The 13,261-nt window shown below is 32.5% G+C and overlaps 1 pseudogene; it reads left to right on the forward strand.

Annotated features, from left to right (window-relative positions):
- The window catches only part of LOC107844216, a 39,183-nt pseudogene extending 26,691 nt beyond the window's left edge, over positions 1-12,492 (forward strand).
- The last annotated feature ends 769 nt before the right edge of the window (positions 12,493-13,261 follow it).

Genomic DNA, 13,261 nt, shown 5'->3' on the forward strand with positions numbered 1-13,261 from the left:
GCGAGGCATCTATTATTTCTTGCCTCACTTGCCATGTGGAGTAAGTATTCATCAATATAAATACTCTCAAGTTCTCTTCTTTCACTAACGTGGGAGAAAGAGTAAACTTGCCAATTTGGGAGTACTCTTTCCATTTTAGTTTCTCCTTCCCTCCACCCTTTTACTCTTCATTTTTCCATTCACACTTCTTTCATCTACTATGAACCCAACAATAAATATGTAAAAGAGAATCGTAACAAATAATTTGAAAATACAGAACCAGATATACATACATTATTAAGAAGTTGTGGTCCATTAATTTCTGAAAAAAAAAAAAAACAATTTAGTACTTTTCTCTGCATATAAATGCTTTGTTTTTTATTTCATATTTTATGCTTTGTTGTGGACCTTATGGTCCTACTAAATTTAAAGTTATTATTGTCACCATATTACAAAACATAGAATGATGCTCTTATTGTGCACCTTATATTGATGGTCCTTTTATCCGACATTAAAATTTTGGAAAATAAGAGAGACATTGACAATTACATGACTCTCATACGAGAAAGAAATCGGATATACGATTTATTTTGGATATCACTGTTATAAAAGAAAAGATTTAAAAAAAGAACCTGTACATGAAAATTCTTTATTATAATTAGTGGTCGTACGATAGTAAAATCAGCTCACACAAATATGACTCGTAAAATCACCTTATATTAGACCTTCGTTTGTTCTTGTACCATGTAGAAATGTGCGATCATTTTATAAAGGCTAAAGGCATCGATAGACACTCAAACTTGTTGCCAAAATTCACTTAGACACCTAAACTAATGTATGTTCCTATCAGGCCCTAAACGCCCCACATTTTATTCCAATTGGACCTTTTTTGCCTATGTGGTACTGCGCGTACAGTGCCATTGTGGGAAGCGCGTGAGGAGCATTTTTTTTACTAATTTACGAATAAAAAGATGTCAAGTGGCATTGAGGACCCCAAAATTTTTTTAATAACAATTTTTTTTTTTTTAAACACTAAAGGCCCCAATAAACTTTTTAATAAAACAAAAAGCATTAGAGGGCCTCAATTTTTTTTTTAATAAAACAGAATTAAAAAAAAAAGGCCTCCCCACAAAACCCCCCACCCCATCTGATACCCCTGGCCTCATTTTTTTTTTCTCTCCATTTCATCTTCTTCACCATTCTTCTTCTTCATTCTTTTTTTTTTTTTTTGCTAAACTTAATTCTCATACCAATTTTTCTACTTTTTCTCCTTTCTTGTTTTTACTTTTGAATTTGATTTAAATGTTTTTTGTTGTTATTCTTATTCTTTTCCGCCATTAGAGTGCCGGCAAAAATGAAAGTTCGCCGGAAAAAATGGAAGTTTTCTACATTTGAATTGTTGGATTTTCAACATATTATTCGTCGTTTCATATCCCCACCCCACTCCGCGTCTTCATCGTTTCATAGTACCCCACCCGCCCCATTGCTGCTATTTTATTGATATGAATATGGTGGAAACTAATTATCAAGCTAAGAAGAAAATTAAGGTTTTTTCTTGTAATGTCAATATGTTTTTGTTGTGCTGTGTGTTAGTGTAAAATTTGAGAAATTATAAAATTATTTCATAGAGAAGAAGAGGAACGTCGGGGCGGGGTAGGGAAAAGGGGCAGGGGGAGACGATGAACGCTGAGGGGTGGGGGGAAGGGAAGCAGATGAACGCTGGGGGACGGGGGGCTGGGGATAGGTGGGGGAGTTTTATTTTCATCTTTTAAAAATTTTTATAATTTCTTTTTAATAATTAATTTTTTATTTTTATTTTTAAATAATTTTATAATTATTTTTTAATAATTTGGATCATCAATGCAATTTTTTATTTTTATTTTTATTTTTAAAAATTTTAAAATTTCTTTTAAATAATCAATTTTTTATTTTTATTTTTTAAATAATTTTATAATTATTTTTTCATAATTTGGATCCTCAATGCCATTTTTTAATTTTATTTTTTAAAAAGTTTTATAATTTTTTTATAATTAATTTTTTATTTTTTAAATAATTTTTTAATAATTTATTTCATTCTTTAAAATATTTTATAATGTTTTTAAAATAATCAGTTTTTTATTTTAAAATAATTTTATAATTATTTTTTCATAATTTATATCCTCAATGCCATTTTTTATTTTCATTTTTAAATTTTTTTTATAATTTTTTTAATAATTATTTTTTTAAAAAAATAATTTTTTAATAATTTATTTCATTTTAAAAAAAAATTTATTAACTTTTTTAATTAATCAGTTTTTTAAAAATAATTTTAGAATTATTTTTTATTAATTTCCTCAATGCCATTTTTATATACTTTTTTTAAAAAATTATAATTAATTTTTAATAATTATTGGACCCACAATGCCACGTGTCAGCTTTCAATTAGATCATTTTGCCACGTCATCGCGTGTGTGCAACACACACTTTGAGCTTTTTGCTGATAGGAAAAAAAGGCACAATTGGAACAAAATGTGGGGGTTTAGGGGCCTGATAGGAACAGGCCTTATTTTAGGTGTCTAAGTGAATTTTGGCAATAAGTTCGAGTGCCTATCGATGTCTTTGGCTTTTTATAAAAATACTTAAATGGTTAGAAATATTTTTTTATTTACTTAATTATATGCTCAATGATATATAACTAATTACACATATTTACAACTTTAATATTGTATTTTTTTTGTGTGGCAGTCAATTTACCATCTCAAAGTCCAAGTGGAGTAAAGAGGTTAAGAGAGGAAGAACTTGTGACAATAAGAGGTGATGGATTTGGAGAAAGAAAAATATTTGAAAGGATTTATGATTATGGTGTTTATAATGATATTGGTGATCCTGATGGCAATGATGATGGTAAAAGACCAGTACTTGGTGGAAAAAAATTACCTTATCCTAGAAGGTGCAGAACTGGTAGAACAAGAAGTAAAAAAGGTAAATAAATCACAATTATTATTATTATTATTATTATTATTATTATTATTATTATTATTTTTAATAATTGGAGTATATTTTTCTTGATGTTTATATAATGATAGTGTAAGAAATGTTAGTTGTTTGTTGGGTAATGTCAATTTTCTTTTTATGGAGAGGTAAGTCGTGCAGGAGGTGGGGTGGGTCGAGGATGGTCTGGGTTGGAGTCATGATTGAATTTGAACATGACACTTGCTTGATGAGTTTGTTAAAAAAAAAAAAAAAAAAAAATTAAAGTTGTATCCTCGCTATCGATTATATTGTTTTGATTGACATGATGGTATATATGCTTGATCCGAACAAGTGATATTAATATCAATAGGGAGTCAATATCATGGGTAACACCAACATAACATATCTATGCTTAGATCGCGATGATCCTGGTCGGAGTCATGGTCGAACTTGAACATGATGCTTTTTAAATGGATTTGGTTAAGAAATAAAAATTGCGCTACTACTATCAATTATAGTTTCTGACATGACGATAAGCATCTGATTACATATACTGTACTTTTTATTGAATGCTAAATATCTTTTGAATAATAGGAGAATTATAAATTATTATTACATACTACATATCATTCTAGCTGTAGAAACGACTTCTTGCATAAATGTATGATAACACTATGTAAATAGATCGTCGTGAAATCCGACTCTTTTTTGGACATCACATATATAGACAAACTTAATGCACCTGACGTCACGTATATATAGTAAAACTTAATGCACCAGACATCACGTATATATTAAAACTTAATGCACCATCAAGTATATTAGAACATGTTGGGTTGTTGACCAAAAAAACTTAATGCACCAAATATCACGTATATATAGCGGAAACTAAATGCATCAGATCAGACATCACGTATTTATAGTGGAAACTTACTGCACCAGTGACCAAACATCACGTATACGGTATATATAGGAAAAAATCAATGCACCAATGACCTAACATCACATATATATAATGAAAACTAGATGCATTAGTGACCAGACATCACGTATATATAGCGAAAATTTAATGCATCAATGATCAGGCACCATGTATATATAGCGGAAACTTAATACATCAGTGACCAGACATCACGTATATATTACAGAAACTTAATGCACCAGACTGATTAAAATCTTTTTTTCTTTTTTTTGTATGCATGCAGATCCATTATCCGAATCAAAGAGTGACTTTACAGACGTACCAAGAGATGAAGCATTTTCAGAAATAAAGGAGTTAACGTTCAATGGAAACACCTTTTACTCAGTCCTACACGCCGTCGTGCCAGCGTTGCGGTCGATCTTCACGGATACCAACCTACAGGGGCGGACCTACGTAGTGGCGAGGGGGTTCAGCCGAACCCTCTCGGTAAAAAATTACGTTGTATATATAAGGTAGAAAATTTATATTTATGTACATATATTAATTTTGAACCACTTAACACACGCTTGTTGGATAGCTTAGTGGTACAATCTCCACTTCTTGGAGCGCTACTTTAGGCTTGGTTGCGGGTTCGATCCACATCAGCTTTTTTTTTTTTTTAAAGTAGACTGAAACCAAGAAGAAGCCTACAACTATTAAAAAAAAGACTACATACCTCACTAGCTATATAAAAAACAAAAAAAATTAAAACAAGTTAAAATATAAGTTTAAGTATTTTATATTTATAGACTATATACTATTACGTCTCTTGAAATTATATTTTGTTGGCTTATTCACACATTTATATTTTTATTTTTCGAACCTTCTAAAAAAAATTCCTGGATCCACCACTGCCAACCTAGGGTTTCCATATTTTCCGGCCATCGACGCTCTTTACAATGTCGATATCGATCTTTTGCAACATAAGAATGGAGGAAATGGCTTGTTGAATATTGTAAGAAGAGTCATTAGGGCTATTTCTAATACAAGAAATAATGTCTTGCTATTTCAAACTCATGATATGCTTGAAAGTAAGTACCCAAAAACCTTACAAACTTGTTGCTCGAATTCTTTATTAAATATGGACAGATGCATGTCACATACGTACCTATATGGATGGTGATAATTTTTGGAGGATCTAACAAATATTGGGGAGAATTGCAACTTATGTTGAAACCTATATGATGTTCAGATCCATCAAAAATGTCATTACATCCGTTTGGAGTTCGGATCCTCCGAAAATACATAATATTTGGATAATTTAATATAAATGCATGGACATTTTTGAAGGATCTAAGCAATATTATTGAAACATGCAGCTTAATTGATTTGCGCCACTTGAATCAAACGTAAAAACACTAGTTCCGTCCTTATATGATACATTTTCCTTTCTAGCATGTTTTAAAAAGAAAGATTGTGATTCTAAAATTAAATTCATCCAACCCTAGATAGTAACTTATTTCGTAAAATTTCTTGTAAAAATTCATCCAACCCTAGATTGTAATTGGTTATGGTACGTTATTCTATAAAAATATATCTATATTGAATGTTTACATCAGTCCATAGAGTGTACACAAAATTTCCGTATGCTATGACCTTCATTTTAATTTCATTTTTGATTTTTCACTATATCACCTTAAAATTAATTGGCATTTATTTTGAATTCAATTTATCTTGATCTCTATGATCAGTATGATTTATATATTTAACAAAAGGAATGTTAATATTGGCTACATATAAATATTCATATGTTTAACTATTGTATGTATATCGTTGATAATTTGTATACCAATACCAGGCTACTTAAAAAGTCAATAGAAAATCATTTTCTTTAGGAAGCCTAATTGGTAACCTTCAAATTAAAAGATTGGTAAATTACTAATTAATACAGCCAATAAAAATAAATACAAGAATCATGAAAAAATTCTTATACTGTTAGTATATATAAGTTGAATTTTATTTATATACATGCATGCCATGACTAGAAGCTTTTGCACATTATGGTATGTTCTATGGAGTCTTGTTTTGGAAAAATAATAAAAATATACACTTTAACTTATAACATTTACACAAATTTTCACCCTTACAAAATAATAACAAAAAATTCAACAAATTCTGTATCTTCGTTGGATGTATCGGGGAACTAATTATGTATCTCACCAGATCCAAAATCGAAAAAATCGTATCGAGAGCTAATTATGTATCTTTACAAAGGAAATAATGTATCTTTGTTAGATGTATCGAGAGCGCATTATGTATATAGACAAACCCAAAATCGGGATTTTCAGTAATTATGCAAAATATTAGGATTTTCTGTAACTAAGCTCCAAACTCTTAGGATTTATGTTGTTTGCTCATGACAGTTTGATTGTTTGAAAAGTTTTGAGCTAATATATATATATAACTTTTATGAAAATACAGGAATGGCCATTGAAGAGCAAGCTAGACCCTAAGGCATATGGACCTCCTGAATCAGCAATCACAAAAGAGATAATTGAACTAGAAATTGAAGGGTTAATGACTGTTGAAGAGGTATATATAAACACATCATTCTTATTTATTTATTTACTTTTTTTACTTTATCTGCTGGGTTACGGGCGGACATTTTACCAGCGATTTCTAATTTACCTTTTTTTTTAATTTATAACTAATTAACTAACAAATATTAAAAAAGCAGAACTAACTTATGTGCACATTACAACTAGATCAACTTATTTCTGATGGACAACACATGTCATTTTTTAAAAAAGATTTTATAAGGAAGTCAAAAGTTCAAGATCGCCTCTTATATATAATCTATAAAGTCTTCCTTATGATAATATTTGTTAGAACTTGTGACCTGAATTTTATTGATCTGGCTCGAAAAGATCGCGGTGTGACCCATGTTGGTAAAACTGTAATTGTGAGAAATTTTAGGGATCTGTGGTGGTAGCCGAGGGATCGGACCGATAGGCATATGTGACTGTATGTTTTTGGGCTTAGAATTTCCTTGTAAGCACATATTATATAAGTGCGATTTAGAGGGTTGATTTTCGACAGTTTTATATGTTATTAAGAGTTTGGCACCTCCTTGTATTCTTCTCAGATATAGTGAATTTCCTCCTCCTCTGCCCGTGGTTTTTCCCGTCTAGGATTTTCACGTAAAATCTGTGTGTTCTTCTTGTTTTCTTTTGTTTATTGTATTGCCTATTCCTATTTGATTTCATAACCAATGCAGGCAATTGAACAAAACAAGTTCATCCTAGATTATCATGATTTGCTATTGCTTGCCATTTGTGAACAAAGTGAATGAACTCAAAGGGACAGTACTTTATGGATCAAGAACTTTGTTCTTCTTGACACCTACTGGCACATTGAGACCATTGGACATTGAGCTAACTAGGCCACCAGTAGATAATAAGCCTCAATGGAAGGAAGTTTATTGCCCAAGTACTTAGCATGCCACTGGTGCTTGGCTATGGAGGACTGCTAAAGCTCATGTTCTTGCTCATGATTCTGGCTATCACCAATTAGTTAGTCATTGGTAAGTGATGATGATATATGCACTTTGCTCATGAGTTCTTTAAGTTATGTACATTGTCAGCCTATGTTGCTGGGATTCTCCTAAAATGTTGTGGTAACTGGTACCTATGTTGGATTCTCCAAAAAATGCATAGCTTTTGGAAGATCAGACACACGTTACATTGTCAGCCTATGTTGCTCGGACTCTTTTAAAATGTTATTGTGCCTGTGTCGGATCCTCCAGAAAATGCATGCATGACTTTTGGAGGATCATACACGCGTTACACTGTCAGCCTATGTTGCTCGGATCGTACCTTCATAGGATTCGACACACATTTTTCGACATTATTGCAGAGTTCGAGCAACAAAGGTGCCATTTGACTAGGAGGTCACTGTTGCGTTATTAAGAGGTGTGAATGGAAAATGAAAAGGTGATGTTTTTTTTCGGAAAGACACTAAGAGAAAGGATGCAATTTGAATAGGCACCTTTTTCAGATTGAATGGTTATGACTTTTCCAATAGTTATGGTTTTTCCAATGGTTGTGACTTTTTCAAGGAGTTGCACCTTTATGAAGGGGTGCACCTTTCTGAACCATTGCTTCTCTTCATGAAGCAAAACCTTGATGGCTATAAATACCTGAATTTTTCCTTAGGTAAAGACAATTATTTTTGAGCAGAAAAACAATCTTTTTCTTCTTCTAAAAACTCTCGTGTGATCATCAAATCGTTGAGTGTGTTTGAAGTTTCTGAAAATTTGAGGTACCACTATTTTTAGAAAGAGAATTGTTTTACCTAGGAGGAAAGATTCTGTAACCTCGGGTACTTGAGGAGAATAAATTTCTTAAGGACACGCCGTACATTCGGTGAACTTGATTCTATAATTTTCTACTTCATCTTCTTTCTTAAAGTTGATAAACACTTCATTTTGATAGTTCATTTGAATATTCATTTGGACTTGTGTTTGAAGTTGTTGTAACTTCATTGGATTTCTTAAAAATTGTTCTTGAACTTAGTATTGAAGTTTGTATAGAAAACATACAGATTTTGTACCTGCTGGAACAATAGTCACGGGTTCAAATCGTAGAAACAATCTCCGACAGAAATGCAAGGTAAGGCTGCATGCTAAAGACCTTTGTGGTCCGGCCCTTCCTTGAACCCTACGTATAACAAGAACTTTAGTGTACCAGATTGCCCTTTTTCATTAGGTCATCCAAAAAATATTTATATACAAGTATACTTAAGACGTGAGAGAATACCTAAAGACCCTCTAAACTTGACGCGTTTATTTCAGATCCCCTTCAAACTATATTTGGTCCTAATTAACTACCCCCTTTAAACTTTATGGCTAATCATTTTTTTCTCTCCAAAATTTTGCAGGCTAAGGACTCATTGTGCTACAGAACCATATATTATAGCATCTAATAGGCAACTAATGGTAATGCATCCAATATACAGATTATTGTTTCCTCATTTTAGACATACAATGGAGATAAATGCCACAGCAAGAGAGGCACTTATTAATGCCAATGGTGTTATTGAGACTTCATTTTTCCTTGGCAAGTATTCAATGGAGTTAAGTGCTGTTGCTTATGATTTTGAATGGAGATTTGATAGACAAGCACTCCCTGAGGACCTTATTAGCAGGTAATAATTCATTAATTTTCAATTTTCCTACTTCTAATTTGGTGTTCGGTATCTGTTTGGGATTCGACTAATCTGAATTTGCGGATCAGAAAATTTTACTTTAGAAGTAAATCGCTCCCAACCAAAGACGACTCTATTCACAGGAAGGTGGAACTTGAGAACCATGGTTAAAGATAGAGGATATTTCTTACTGCTCTACCACAATATTTGGCAGTCATGATTTTTTTCTTTTCGGAAAAAGCTCAAATATGCCACTGAACTATTAGAAATGACTCATTTATGCTATCCGTTAAAAGTTAGGTTCATTCATGCCATCGCCGTTATAAAACGGTTCATCTATGCCATTACTTTTTAACTGTGGTTTTTAAAAAACAGCTTTGTCACGTGGCCTCTTATTAGAGGTCCACATCATTTAAATTATTTTTTTTTTATCCATTAAAATTTTTTAATCCATTAAAAAAAATTCACCCACACCCAACCTATCACCTTAACCCACTTTAATATTACTCTTAATTTTGACCCTAAATTTGAACATATATATAATCATTTAGTATTCCAACATGAAATTTACATACTTGAATACTACGTTTAAAATAATATAGGTTAGAATAATTAATAATTTAAAATGGCAAATGAATAAATTGCGATTAAAAAATAATTTGTTTTGACTCTCGAAATTCGAACATCATCACACAATTTAGGACGAAGGAAATACCACATACATGAAGGACCACAACTTTTAATTAGGAAGAATACCTAAAAATCCCTTCTAAATTTGGATTATAAGTTGTATAATTGGATTATTGATAGTCTTAATTATTTCGTGGACTTGGCTATTTGGTATCCTTTATACTCTTTAACGTGAACGAGACGTAGAGCATAATTTATTTTTAGACATGTTAGAGTTTAAAAAATTATAAAATAAATAAAAGACCACTATCCAGGTACGTAGGGTGTTTACAGTCCACATATTTTTAAGTGTTGTTTGGTACCTACTCACGCAGACACTATTTATGTGTATATATGAATGTTTTTCCAGAAATATGTGGACTTAGATCCATTGAAAGAGTAATATTAAAGTGGGTTAAGGTGATAGGTTGGGTGTGAGTGGATTTTTTTTAATGGATCAAAAATTTTTAAAGGGTAAAAAAAAAAAAAAATTTAAAAAAATGACGTGGACCTCTAATAAGAGGCCACGTGGCAAAGTTGTATTTTAAAAACCACAGTTAAAAAGTAGTGACATCTATAAACCGATTTTATAACGGCAATGACATGAATGAGCCTAACTTTTAACGGATGACATAAATAAGTCATTTTTTATAGTTCAGTGGCATATTTGAGCCTTTTCCCTTTTCTTTTTTGGTTTTCAACCTTGTATCTGGGCTTGCATTGGCGTTTGATTTATTCGAATTTTTTGTCAGAAAGTCTCGTTTTGGGGTAAAACACTCCCAACCAATTGTGACTCTTTCTTAGGAAATCTAAATCTCTAATTAAAGATAGAGGAATACTTACCACGTATCCACCATGACCTTTGGTGGTCACTATTCTACTACTTTTTACTTTTCCATCTGGGGTACTTACCACCTCATCATAACCTTTGGTGGTTGTTAATTATTTAGTTAAATTTAATCTTTGAGTTTAATTTTAATGCACTGATAGAAGGGGAGTCTTGGAGTAACTGGTAAAGTTGCAGTGTAAGATTGCGTACAATACATCCTTGTGGAGGGACCCTTTCTCGAACCCTGTATATAGCGGCATCTTTAGTACACCGAGCTGTTTTTTTTTTCTTTTAATTTTAATGCGCTGATAGTATAAAAATATTTACACAATTAGACACAAAGAGTAGATCCAACATCTACTATATGTACCGAAAAAATAAGTTTAACCTTATATATGGAGTGTAAAATTTTCGATGAAAAGGACTCAGATGAGCCCCTTGTGCCCCTACATCCACTAACATGCTAATTTATGCAATTTTTTTACAGGGGATTGGCAGAGGAAGATCCAAATGCACCATATGGATTGAAATTAACAATAGAAGATTACCCTTTTGCTAATGATGGTTTAGTACTTCGGGACATACTTAGACAATGGGTAACAGCTTATGTCAACAACTATTATCCACAAACAAATCTTATTGAATCTGGTATAGAACTTCAAGCTTGGTGGTCAGAGATCAAAAATGTTGGAGTCACAACAATAATTTGGATAGCTTCTGCTCACCATGCAGCAGTAAACTTTGGCCAATACAGCTATGCAGGTACGCACCTTAGCTTTTTTGCTTTATTCTAATTTTCAATTTTTTCATACTTTCAGTGTGTATAAGTTAAATATAGAGGAAATTCGGAGTAACGGTAAAGTTATTTGTTTGACCTATACCGCTTAGCTATATCACACCTCTCGGGTATGACCCTTCCCAAACCATACATGAACATGAGATGCTTCATGCACCGGGTTGGTAAAAGTCGTTTTCTGAGTTGTCATCTATGTTGCTCGGATGTGCCGGATACTCCAAAAATAGTGCATCTTGGAGAATTCGATATGGTTTAGACAATATTTTTGGAGAGTCCGAACAAAATAGGCTGTAAGTGCATGTAAGTTAAATGAAGGGCGAGTCTTGGAGCAATGATAAAGTATATTTTTGTCATCTACATAGTTCGAGCTATGAAATCAGTTAATGATGCTTTGTTAGGAGAGGTTGCATATATTATACCTAGCTTAGGGAGCGTCCATTTCCTAGATCGTATGTGAATGTAGAATGCTTCGTGCATCGGACCATACTTTACCGTATATAAGTTGAATTATTTTAGAAAAATGTCTAATTCCACAAGTGAGGTCCAGGGAAGATAAGATATACGTAGACTTTAACCGTATCTTTGTGGGGTACAGAGGTTGTTTCTGATAGACAAATTGTACTTACACTTACATATATTTACATGTATATCCTCTTCAATTCTTGAATTATTAACTATTCTATTGCATAAGTAGGCTACTTTCCAAATAGGCCAACAATTGCTAGGACAAAAATGCCAACTGAGGATCCAACAGATGAGGAATGGGAGATTTTCTTGAACAAACCTGAAGAAGCACTACTAAAATGCTTCCCTACACAAATTCAGGCAACAATAGTAATGGCAGTTTTAGATGCCTTATCAAATCATTCTCCAGATGAAGAATATGTTGGTAAAAATATTGAACCATATTGGGCTGAGGATCCCATAATCAATGCGGCGTTCGAGGTATTTTCGGGTAAGTTGAAGGAACTTGAAGGGATTATTGATGCTAGAAATGCTGATTGTAATTTGAGGAATAGAAATGGAGCTGGTATTGTGCCTTATGAATTATTAAAACCATTTTCTGGACCTGGTGTTACTGGAAAAGGTGTACCTTATAGCATTTCCATTTGATATTCAAATAATGTTTGTGAAAGATACATGAAGTATGATACAAGCCCACTTGTTTTTACAATCATGTTAGTTCTAACCATGTTGGTTGAGTATAGTGTGGTCTGGGAGCTAAGCTTGAAGAACGGGAGCCTTGGAGTAACTGGTAAAGTTGTTTTCATGTGACCAGGAGGTCACGGGTTCTAGCCTTGGAAACAGCCTCTAACCGAAATGCAAGGTAAGACTGCATACAATACACTTTTGTGGTGGGGCTCTTCGCGGACTATGGACATAGCGGGAGCTTTAATACATTGGGCTACCCTTTAGGAGCTAAGCTCGCAAAGATGACAGCTAAATCAGGAATTAATCTGAGAATTGTAGCTAAAAAGAAATTATAGAGAGGATATAAAAGAGAGAAATTTTGAGATATTATTCATGAATGATTAATGTATCTTACATATGAGCTTTTATAGTTGGAATGAGTTACGAACAAGAATGAATTAACAGAGAAATGGAGCTACTATATTTTTAACTACCTAAGCTACAATTATAACAGAAATGGAAAAGGGACAAATTTAACCCGAACTATTATAAATGATACATATATATATATCCTCCGTCATATTTTGAGTACACATATTCCCCTACCATTAATGAATGGTACGTATATGCCCTAACACTAACAAAAATTTAAACTATAATTGTCTAACTAATTTTTCAATAAAAATCTTCCTTCGAGTACCAGCTCAGCTCATTCCTCCAACTTGTATCAATATCTTGATGTACAGAATTATTCGGTAGCTCTATTAGTGGGAAGTAACTTACTGGTAGCCTTTGACAT

The sequence above is a fragment of the Capsicum annuum genome, chromosome 1 (assembly GCF_002878395.1).
Source record: "Capsicum annuum cultivar UCD-10X-F1 chromosome 1, UCD10Xv1.1, whole genome shotgun sequence".
Taxonomy (NCBI): domain Eukaryota; kingdom Viridiplantae; phylum Streptophyta; class Magnoliopsida; order Solanales; family Solanaceae; genus Capsicum; species Capsicum annuum.